This window comes from Cornus florida, unplaced genomic scaffold (assembly GCF_030987335.1).
Source record: "Cornus florida cultivar Cherokee Brave unplaced genomic scaffold, ASM3098733v1 CherokeeBrave_3.0.0_Hap2_Chr02, whole genome shotgun sequence".
Taxonomy (NCBI): Eukaryota; Viridiplantae; Streptophyta; class Magnoliopsida; order Cornales; family Cornaceae; genus Cornus; species Cornus florida.
Window position 1 is genome coordinate 44,487,452 of NW_026775572.1, and position 12,042 is coordinate 44,499,493.

Sequence of the window (12,042 nt, forward strand, 5' to 3'; positions counted from 1 at the left end):
CCAATGGAAATGCATAGATGCATTTATGTCATGCTAATACTCATCATTCCACAACCAACTCAGTTTAAGTAAGCAATGCATAATTTCGCAAGAATTTCCTAAGAAAATTCAACATGCTCTCATACAACAATACATCTAGCATAACAAACATATACAAATCATTACGTAGGCACGTTTTCCACATAAAACATTTAATACAAGCTCTCACATAACCACATATACATGTTCTAACTATTTTTAAACTACAACTAGCACAAATAAGCATGTCTTGTAACAATTTAGAAGATGTAATTCACATAGGAGCAAGAAAATTGTGGATTAAGAGCCCCTACCTCAAATTAGAGCAAAACCCTTAAAATGGTCAAGAAATTCGAAGGCCAAAGGAAGCACCAAATCTGAAATTGTTGGTATCAATGCGTAGAGTTCGTCGTGTTCTCCGTTTTGCCTCAAACGGCACTCAAAGTTTCCAAGGATTGAGAGAGTTATCAAAGATTAAAGTTAGCTTCCCAAAGAAAAAGAAAAATGCAAGTAAGAGAGGGAAGAAGGAGAACCAGTGGGAGAGGGAAGAAGGAGACCAAAATGTGGTCTCAAGACCTTTAAGTTGTTGGTGGTGGGTCCCATGCATTTTATTTTCTTATACCTTTTTCTTTTGCTTTTATTTGTACCACAAACACATTTAAATACACTACCACATAAATACTATATTACTCACATGAATTAGCATGCACAAAATGCAAATGGACCCAACTAAGAGAAAAGACAAGAATGCCCTTACGGCGACAAAATTCCAAAAAAATTAAAAATGGTAAAAATCGGAAACGTCACAGTCTAGTTTGAAAGTGAGACAGATTGAGAGATGGTTTGACTTGCTGCAGTTTTGGGCAATGCATTAAAAAGGAGTGAAAAGGTGTATTATCTTTTAAAAAATGAGTGGGAATGTAAATTTTGTATTGGAAAGGTCATTGAGTGTGGTCTCTTCAAATTCTATATTTTGATTAAAAAGAAAAAGAGAGTAAAAAATGTATAGAAAAAATCAAAAATTTATACACTTTGTCACTTTTATTAGTAGCATAGATAGATATAGATATAGATTTATATTTTGATGTGACACCAAATCATCATGTTTCTAGCTGAGGTTTCCAAGAGGCATGCAATGCCATCAAAGGAGCCATCAAATGTATAAACTCCATCAAAGCAAGAAATTCAAAGTGCACTTGAATAAACAATCTACATTTTGCATAGTCTTACAAATTGCAATCAATTTTTATTCAATTTGCGAAGAAAAACGCATGAATGTAACCTTTATGTTTCAACAGACTTTGGGATCATGCAAAGTATATATCGAAGAACAGGTTACTCCCCTGTTCCAACAGACTTTGGGATCATGCAAAGTATATATCGAAGAACAGGTTACTCCCCTGCTCCAGCATAAACATAAATCTATAAACATTGATCTATCAGAAGCATCAAAGTCCCACCCACAATCCGATCTCTAGTTGCCATTTTTTCCCCATATCTCACAAATATTTCTGCTAAATCAAACAACCCAACCTCTCTCAATTTCTTCGCCACCTTCTCAAACATAATCACCCCTTCTTCATTTAAACAATAATGCAAAAATCTATTGTAATTAAACCTATGAACCTCAAGTCCTCTATTCATCACTCTCTGCACATACTTTGTTGCTTCTAAAGACTTCCCTGACTACACTAAACCGCCAACAAATATGGTGTCAAAATTCACTAGTGGGTCTGATCCCTTGCAGTAACATTACATATGTATGCATTGTAGGCTCACAACCTCTCTTTATCATCTCTCTAAACACTTGTATCTGGTTTCTCAATCCTTTACACAATCTTATAAGCCTCCCTAACTGGAGCCTTTGTCAATAGCCTATAAGTTAACGACCCCAATGTCAAATTATCAGCTTCAATCCCTCTCTCATGCATTTCTTCGAACACCAAATGAGCTTGCCCAAGCTTACTTTTTTACACATCCAATTAATCACAAGTTGGTACGTTGATAAACCCAAATCATCAATCCTTTTTCTCCTCATTGATTGAAAGACCTTCAATGCTTCATCAAATTGATTAATCTTGAAAAGGGTCTCCATCATTGTCTCAACCGTCTATCCATCCAATTCTATTTGCAACTGCTTAAGTATGCCTTCTCAGACATCACCACGTTAACCTCAGGTAATGTTTGCTGCTGTAATCCCACATCGGGAAAACATAAATGTGAGTTATCTGGAGAGTCCTATATTTTAAGTTAAAGCCTAATGCACAACATACTTACCTGGACGGGATCAATGGGTGATCAAGAAGGCCCATGGTCTAGGTTGGTGACCTCCATTGCACTTAGGAGGGGTGCCCGCCTAAGGTCTACTCAAGTAGTGGAGCCTACGTCATAATTTGTGATAGTGGGGCCTGCGTTCGCGCGGCCCCTGCCCAATATTTTAAGCCCAAGTTTTTTTTATTTAACAAAGAATTGTTCTACATTTTCTAATTCTTCCAAAAAATAATCTCTATTATTCAAAATTCTCAGAATCCACCCCTTTAAATCAAATTTTAGCATTGATTAGCTATCCTAGTTTCCCTGACAGACAGGTTAACCGGACTGCAATAGGAAAAATGCTGCAATCTACGGCCTCTTTTTGTAAAGGCCATATCTTTCACTCCTCAATCCACACACACACACATATATATATATATCATCCATTTTCCATTTCAACAATCCTCTTCCAGCGCCCCATTATCGACCAAGCAAAACAGAGTGCCCCAAAATCCCTCAGCAAAATGGGGAGATGCATATGAGATAACTTTGAAAAACTGCGGTACCAGACTTTGATTGCATTGCCACAATGCCAAAGAAACATATATCCGAGTAATGTTTGATTGCAATATAAAGGAGTGAATGAGCTTTTAAGGCCATTGGAAATCACAAGTTCATAACACACCATTTGGTTCACACTTGACAATGAGAAAGATATATCAGCTTGGGAAGTGAAATAGATATGATGCAAGGTTCTTCAGATTGGGAAATTGCAAAATAGCTATAATATATTCTTCCACGAGCTTAGCAACTTTCCATTCTGTGTCATTATTTGACCACCTATACGAGTTGCATCTGCCTTCGTTGGAGTCTCCCTAAATATTGGAAAAGCAAATATATAGTTCCCCAATTAAATATACGAAATCTTAAGAAGATAGATATAACCATCTTTCTTCAAATGTTCGTCCAAAACAAGTATAAGATCCATTCGCAGTGTATTGTATTTCATTGTCACCAATATTTGCATTTATATACTTTTTTGGAGTATCAACCAGTGATTAAGTATGAATATATCATTAGTTTATGATGTAGGACCATTTATAATAACGAGTCCAACAAATTCATCAGTTGTGGTATCTAAAATGGAACTTACCATGAATCTGTGCAGCTTAACCGAGTTTGCTGGACTGTTGTGGTACACCCCAGCTGGTTGGTTGCTCCTTCAAGAACCTCGGGATTTTTCATTTGGCAGGTGTCTGTCGGACTGTTAAACTTGCATTGTAAAAATAATCAAGCTACAAAGGGAAACTTGATTTGAAATTATTATCAATATCCACAAACATCAACAGAATATGCTAATTAAATATACATATATATACGTATAAACCGAAATATGTTTATCCCTTGTGAAAAGAAAACTTGAGTATAAATTTTTCCTCCTCTTTTATACATACAAGGACCATGTAAATTGATGAAGGAAGTATATCAAAAGCAAACAACAAGAGCCAGATATCACTACTTAATCCCATTATTTATGTAGTCTGTTAAATTAGACAGAATCCGGAATCCCTACTACTTTTACTTATACAAGAGAACTATTATTCACACCTTACATATGACAATGTAATATATGGTTGAATTCTCCATAAATATCGTGCAGATATTACTGAGTGAGGTATCACATATTAAAATTAAATATCAGTGCAATTGTAGTGCTCTAGCGAAATATGTAATGCTATTGAGGCATCAAATTATTCTAGCAGGTCCCAAACTTCTCCCCTGCATCTGCATAAATGCAACATTTTAACCAACGGGCTTTGCAAGCTTATGCAGAGTAAAGGAACTTGCATTTCTTAACTATCTGAACAAAAAACATAAAACTAGTCAATAATAAGAAGCTAAATTGAAGCATTTGAAACAAAACCTTATTTGGCACAAGGAATAAGGTATATAGGGCATCTTCTTTTTTCTTTTTTCTTTTTTTTCTTTCTTTTTTTTTCTCTCCCCGGGAATTATAGGGCATCTTATTGATTCTTGAAATTTGAGTCCAAGAAAATTAAATTTTAAATCAATCAAGATGATATGTAGAATATGAAACAGTATCAGGGTTAATGCTATTTCCATGAATTTAAGTCCAGTTTCATAAATTTGTTAATGCTATTTCCATGAATTATTTCAAAATGCTTTCTGCATTTAAATTGAGCACCACAAAAGAATTGCAGAATTTTCTTGCATTCTTTGTTCCTTACAGGATTCCAATTATTATTATTATTTTTTAATAAAGTAAAAGTTCATTTAAAACCACCGAATAAGCTTGCCCAAGCTTACTTTTTTATCCGCTTATTATTTGTTAATGCTTCAATCCTCTCTTGTGCATTTCTTTGAACACCAAATAAGCTTGCTCAAGCTTACTCTTTTTACACATCCAATTGATAAACCCAAATCATCAATTTTTTTGGTCCTCATTGATTGAAAAGGCTTCAATGCCCCTATGGAATTGATTAGTCTTGAAAAGGGTCTCCATCATTTCTTCGACAGTCTCAATATCCTCCAGGAACCCTTCATCAACCATCAATTTTCAAACTTTTGAAGCCCCGACCAAGAAATATAAGAAGATATGCGCATTCAACTTTTAAGCTTGCTTTTATATTAGTATTTGACACTCACAATGGGTAATAACATGAACAATGATCAGATATTCAGATATGCATTCACCCTTCATCAAGCATCAATTTCACCAACTTGTCCTAATTTGCTAACAAAGATCAAATATGCATTCAAGAGTCAAGTATCAGATCAAAGTTCTGTCTAGACTATCCGACGTTGGGGTATAATGTTTGCTTCTGTTGTCCCACATCGACAAAACATAAATGCGAGTTACGTCTGACAGGCCTATATAATAAGTTGAAAGCATAACCCACAACATACTTACCTGGATGGGATCTATGGGTGATCAATGAGGCCCATGGTCTAGATTGGTGACCTCCATTGCACTCAGGAGGGGTGCCTGTTTAAGGTCTACTCAAGTAGTGGAGCCTACATCATAATTTGTGGTAGTGGGGGCCTGCGTTCGCGCGGCCCCTCCCCAATCTGTAGTCCAAAGTTTTTCTGTGGTTTTTATATGCGTTAGCTTTCACATAAAGCCCAGAGATATTGGCCGCCTCTTCACCTTTAGAACCATCAAAACTGAAAAACGGCATGGCAGTTAGAAACAGAGGTTCTAAAAACTAGAACCAACAAAAGGAGGAACTTCAATCTCTGAAGTCAATATAGATTTCTCTTGCTGCTTTATGTCACAATTGTTTTAGAGATGTTGATTCTGCCTCTCATCTTTTTTTCGAGCTGTTCCTTTGCTCAATCAGTTTGGACTTGGTTTGCTTCAGTTTTTCACTGTCAAGTTTTTCTTCAGATGACTTCTTTTCAACAAGCCATTCATTGGGTTCTAAATTATTCTTCTTCTAGTTTGAGGAGGAAATTGGTGAAAGTCCTTTTTTGTCACTGCTCTATGGAGTATTTGGAGTGAAAGGAATTGCAGAATGCTTGAAGATACAAGAAGTCTTCTGCTTGGTTCAGATTGTAATGTAACCAGGGTGCTGATTCTTCCTTGAATCTCATCCTTGTGGGCTTTTGCTGTTGGTTTTGTTTGAGATTCTTCCTCAATAAATAACCACGTTTAACCAAAAAAAAAAAAAACTGTTTATATATGATAAATAGGAGAGGATTTGACCATATTAATTCTCCTGCAAGCTATGTCATCCAATCACATCTACCGAAGCCCTTCAAATAGTTCTTGTACAAATAACCAAAATACAAGGCTTCTAGACATGTTTTTAGAACAATATCCACCATACTGTAATCTTTTAACTTATTTTATAATCTTTCGAGCCTCGTCAAATTTGTTTAAGCTGAGTTAACAGATAACCTTTCCCCATTCTACTCTTTCTATAGCCATATCTTCCATTCATCTAAGCAACTTCAGATCTTATGCAGAAAAATCTTCCGTGCCCCTTTTGTCTTTTCCCTCCACCTTCAAGAAAAGTGTATCCGTCTACAAGCACTAGTCCTGGTAGACGCCATCGAAAGAATTTTTTCAATAAACCTAACCCATCTAAACCTTTCGCTTACTTTGACTTATCAAAAAAAAAAAAAAAATCCTTTCCCTTTGCTACTTACAAAGTCCATGTTTTGGTATCCTAACGCATGCTCTTCTCAATATGTCTTTCAGCTCATCGAGCTCCACGTCCACACTCGAACATACTTGATTGATTCCCAAACTTCTGTCCTATCAATCAAATTTATGTTGTAAATCCTATTCGAAAAGATTCGCTTAAATAGTTCATTAATTATCAATTTATCAGCATTCCACTCTTTCCCCATTGATTTCATAGCATAGACTAAGTTAAAATTGATCACCACAGTTGCATGTTCAAATTACAAAAGTGAGATGCTTTTGTAGTTGTAGTTCTCATAACAACTCAAATGAAGAGAATATCTAAAGGACATAAATCAAATTAGAGACGTTTTGTGAAACCCCCTTTTTATGTCATCAATTCATTTATGCTAAGGAATTTAGATGACCATTGTTCTACAATGATAATTCCATTTCATTGTTTCTATAGTATATTCCCCTGTAAAAGTAAAACAACAATAAATTTACTTAAACAAAATCTTTTAAGAAATCGTCAATAGGCCATAATTATACTACCCAACAAGTAGTTAGCATCAAAGAATTATCTAATATCATTAAATGCTTACCAACATTTGCATTGACCGTTAGTGATTGGCTGCTATCAAGATCACCATCCACAATCTTTTCCAGATTCTTATCCAATTCTCTAACACCCTCCAAACGCCCTTCAAATCCTGAATGAAACCCACTATCTGAAAATTTAGCACAGCATCCGAGAAAACTTTATCTTCTGAGCTGTTCCATTTTTCACCAATTCCACCACAAGTGAACTCTTTACTACTACTCTGTTATAAATATTTTAATAAAAAACATAAAAAAAATATTTAATATAATATTTATTATGTATATTATTAAATGTGTTACATAATTATTATTACAGAAGTTAAATAATATTTATGAGTATATTATTTGAATCATTATTTTTATCATAATATATCTTAGACGTTACATATTTACTATCTATATATATGTATGGTAGTAGTGGTAGAGTGATATATGGTAGAGACATTGATCTAAAATATGGAGAGGTATATACTCCTATCATATTCTTTCTATCTTTTTAATATTTGTATATATGAATATATATGAGTGATGATATATGAATGAGTGAGACTCATATAGAAATATTCTATATTCTATTATATACTATTTTACATATTGAGTTTATGGGTAACGAGACACGTATAGACTTGGACCTAGTCTTCCTGCGGTCGTGCACATGGAGGAGACGTCACTGCGAGCTGATTGGGTTGTATCTTGGAATTGACTAGTTTCACCAATACCCGCATGAATGGGAGAATTATCAACTTTAGGTCCATGTGTTTACACATGCCTCAACAATCAGGCCAGTTCTTTCTTACCTATTTTATTATTGTCATTTTCATTATTAATTTTTATTATTATATTAATCTGAATTATTTATCAGTTCTTATTCTTTATTATATCCATATTGTTCAATGATATATTATTCAGTTTAATGAAAGAATTGTTATTAGATTTTTCACATTGGTGGTGTTGTTCATTTCATTGAATCATTGCGTATGAATATTGTATTTATATATTTTTCTATGAATATATGAAATTTTTACAACAGTCTAAAGTTGATACGTTTCTTATATAAAATCGTATACTCTTAAAATTTTGTATTTGTTTATAATATATTTGTTTATATGCTTATTGAATTAGTGTAAAGTTACCAAATTTATTAGATAATATTATATGAGTAGGTTTTATTATTTTATTTAAAGGATACGAGGCAGTAACTTCTTTATATAGCACTAGTGTATTTTGATCTATATATGAATATTTCATATATGTGCTGATTTGAAGAAGGCTGTTTTTCAATTTATAGAATCATTCCTATTGAGCAAAGGAAAGTATAGATTCTGAAATGTTATATGAAAATTTTCTTTACTATATATAACCGTTATATATATTATTTTAATCCATTATTGAAATAGTTAAAAATTGTTCTACTGGGTTTGCTTTTATTTTTCAATCATCGTGATTTTATTTGAAGAATATAATTATGTACAGTAATATTATGTTTGAATCAGTTTCTGCATCATGAGTTACCTAATTATTGAGCATTATTTGGATTTTAGAAACGGACTATAGAATAGAAAATAAATGCAATATTTAAATAGGAAATTTATAATAGTAGCAAATTGCTTACTATATGTAATGTTATCAAATTTTCCTATTTATTGGGACATAGACGAAGTTTCAATGGTTATAGATTGGCAAAAGAGTAACTAACCATAAAGTGTAATTCATTCACATGGTGGCAAGTTATTGATCATAAGGTCAATTGTAGATCAAACTATTTCCTCTCTTCTTTCCTTCACCCGGCAAAATACTCTTTCTTCTCTAACCCTTCACTTTCTCACTCTATATCCATCTTTATACACTAAATGTCTTTCACAATTTAAGCTTGTTTTTAGAGTGATTAAAGTGAGATTTTATGAAGCCATAGGTGAGGAAGTTGATGAGTTGAGGAGAGTTTTTAATTGAGACCAATCTTGCAAGGGGCTAGGAATTTCAAATTTGGGGGCTGTTTTGAAGATCTTGCTTGGTTGAGGTAGGGGTTGTCCTAAACCTCAATTCTTTTGTTTTTCTTATGAATTAACCTTCTTAGTTGAACCACTATATGACTAGAATTGAAATTTCCTTGCAAGCATGTTATGTAGTTAAATATGAAATTTATAGTTTGTATATTAATGGTGTGTTGTGGTATTCTTTCTTTTAAAAATTGAAATTTTTGCCCTCTAAATATTGGTTGTGTTCATGTGCATAGAACAAAAAATTCTAGTAATTACAATGGTTGGGTAGTTATGCTTATAAACTGAAATTCCTATGATAATTCAACCATAAAATTGTTTTGTTGTAAGCTTCTTTTTGTTATTGTGTTGTTGTTGCAAGTCTGAAATTTTGCTGCTTACATTGGGATGACATGTTATTTGTTTTAAACATTGAATTAGAGCTCTTCTTAATGTCGGTTGTGTTTATGTGTATAAAATTGAAATTATAGTAACCATAATGGTTGTATTGTTGTTGATTAGATGTTGAAAATTTGATGTTTAGTTTACCTCACTTATGGATTGTTTAGTTCTAAGTTGGGTGTTGTTAATATTGTTTAAAAATAATAATAATAATATTTTAAAAAAAAACTGATTGGTACATTGTCCTTAAAGCGTGCATGATGGTTTTGATGTTGGGTGTTCTCTAAACTGAAAAATTAGTTATTACAACGATGGTGTTACAGTTTTATATAAAACTGAAATTTGTACCTTGTTTCTAAAGCATGAATAAGATTGTTTTGTTGTAAGGATTGTGGTGGTTGTTGTTGCTCAAAAACTGAACTGGGACCTTGACTTCAAAACATGAATGATTATGTTGTGGGTTTAAAATTGTCATTTTAGTTTGTTATTGAGTACAACTTATAGAACTGAAATTTGATGTTGGAAATGATATAACATTATGAGATTATGAAGTGTATCATTCATGCATTACATTGGGCATTACATGGGGCAGAACAGATTTTTTTTAAAAGGAGAAGATTTTATTTTCGAAATGAAAGCAAAATCTGAAATTTGGGGAAAATGTTCGATAGAATTTTGGATAATAGAGAGAGACATTGGCACCTCATTAACATTGCATTTCGTTGCGTTTACGAGATCGTATTATGTGATGATTATTACTTCCCGAACAAGCATGACCCTTTTTCTTATCGCTATTCTTTGTTTGGATTCACGGAGGCATTAAGGAGTGCGTTTTAGGCATCTTCTACTGAACCGTTGTGCTCACTCCTTACTATTATTTTTCAGGACACGAAAAGGAAGTGGCGAAAGACATCCCCCACAGGTTTAAACAGGACTTAACGGACTTTTTTTTTTATTTTCTGTTGTATATACAAGTTTTGTAAAACTTTAAACTTGTTTTGTATCTTTTTCGTAAGCTTATGTCTTGGGACTGTAGTCGGATGTAATGTTTCATGTAAATGAACTTTTGGTTTTTTCGTCTATGTGTGTGATCATGATATTACCATTATAGATGCATGTGGTAACTGTTGTGGGACAGGGTTAGCCTTTAGTATGGCTCACAAATGAGTTTGGAAATTGCAGGACTTTAGAAATTTAGAATCCGTATTTTAGTTTTTCAGATTTGGTATGATGTATTCCCTTGTAGTTTAGAATTAGGAATGACTGTAGTGACAGTAGATGACCTCGGGTTCGAGTAAGGACCCGGATACGGTTTGGACCCCTAAGTTTGGGTCGTTACAAAAATGGTATCAGAGCATTTTCTTAGAATTTCGGGCGTGACACTATATTTATACATGATGAGCACTAAAAAGTGCGTATTTAAACCCCTTAAGCTTAGGCATTCTAGTACCTTTATCTATCTTACTTTACCGTTTTAGATTGATTTCGTATTATTTCCTTTTTCAGGCACTTATCCCGAAAATAAGCTAACTTAGCCAAAATAAGAGCTTAATTGAAGCAATTCTGGGATTAAACAAAGAAAGGAGCAAAGTGGAGAAAGAAGGAAGCAAATGAAGCAAAAGGTGGCAAGCAGCAAAGTTCGATCGATCCAAGTTCAAGGTTCTATCGATCGAACAATGATCGATCTCAGCACTTCAAGATAGATCCAAGCTTTGACCCAAAAGTATAAAGTTCCAAAAGTTCGATCGATCCAACACCATCATTCGATCGATCGAACACTTTTGCCTTATTCAAATGATTGATACTATCTACAGCTGTACCACCCACTAACCACTTTTGTCCTTTTCCCATAAATATCTCTCATAAATATCTCGGATTTGTCTTTTTCCAAAAAGCTCAGCCAGTTGGATCGATCCAGCCTAAGTTTAATCGATCTTACTTACTTTCGATCGATTCAAGTTCAAGGTTCAATCGATCGAACTTCCTCCAGTGCGAAAAAGTTAAAATTCCATCTCATTGAAAGTTGTCCTTTATCCAATCATTAGGGAATATTGTGTGCACGACCCCAGCTCATTTTGGGTGTCATTTTGACCTACCTATATAAGGATAAGGATTGTTTTTACAAAAGGAAAAAAAAAAGCTAACATTTATTTTCATATCATCTCTTGGAGAGAAAGTTTAGAGGGTGAGGAGGCTAGAGACACCATTGGAGTTCTATATCAACAAGGAGCAGATTTCAACCATGGAATTAGCCCTTGGGGGTTGGAGCATCATCACCATGAGTGGCTAGACATCTTCTTGGGGCTAGAGTTAGCCCCAAGCATGCTTTCTATATCTTAATCTTGTGTATTATTGAGGGATTAGTGTTGTAATTGATGTTTTGATACTTTGATATATATAGATCTTGTTTATTTAATGATTTATGTGGTTTAATGCTTCCAATTGGTCATTTCATTCTATCCATATGTCTATGTATGCTAGAATAGATGTTCATGTGCTTGTCTCTAGATTTTGTGTTATTGATGCATGTCTATGTGTATTGATGTTATAGATTTGGAGATTGTTAAAACATAGTGCTTAAATGAATGCTTTTGTGATTCTCTTGATGGTTCATGCTTATCTCTTGATGGATTGTGCCTC

At 33.8% G+C, this 12,042-nt stretch overlaps 1 long non-coding RNA gene and 2 other non-coding genes across 3 annotated transcripts; all 3 read left to right on the forward strand.

The window, feature by feature from the left end:
* The first annotated feature begins 2,287 nt into the window (after positions 1-2,287).
* Positions 2,288-2,447, forward strand: LOC132297554 (U1 spliceosomal RNA). The gene has a single exon (XR_009479258.1). It is a non-coding gene; the product is annotated as a U1 spliceosomal RNA (small nuclear RNA).
* A 2,748-nt stretch (positions 2,448-5,195) lies between these two features.
* Positions 5,196-5,356, forward strand: LOC132297567 (U1 spliceosomal RNA). The gene has a single exon (XR_009479271.1). It is a non-coding gene; the product is annotated as a U1 spliceosomal RNA (small nuclear RNA).
* Positions 5,357-8,788: 3,432 nt separating this feature from the next.
* Positions 8,789-11,799, forward strand: LOC132286852 (uncharacterized). The gene is made up of 3 exons (XR_009472873.1): positions 8,789-9,041; positions 10,288-10,324; positions 10,909-11,799. It is a non-coding gene; the product is annotated as an uncharacterized LOC132286852 (long non-coding RNA).
* The last annotated feature ends 243 nt before the right edge of the window (positions 11,800-12,042 follow it).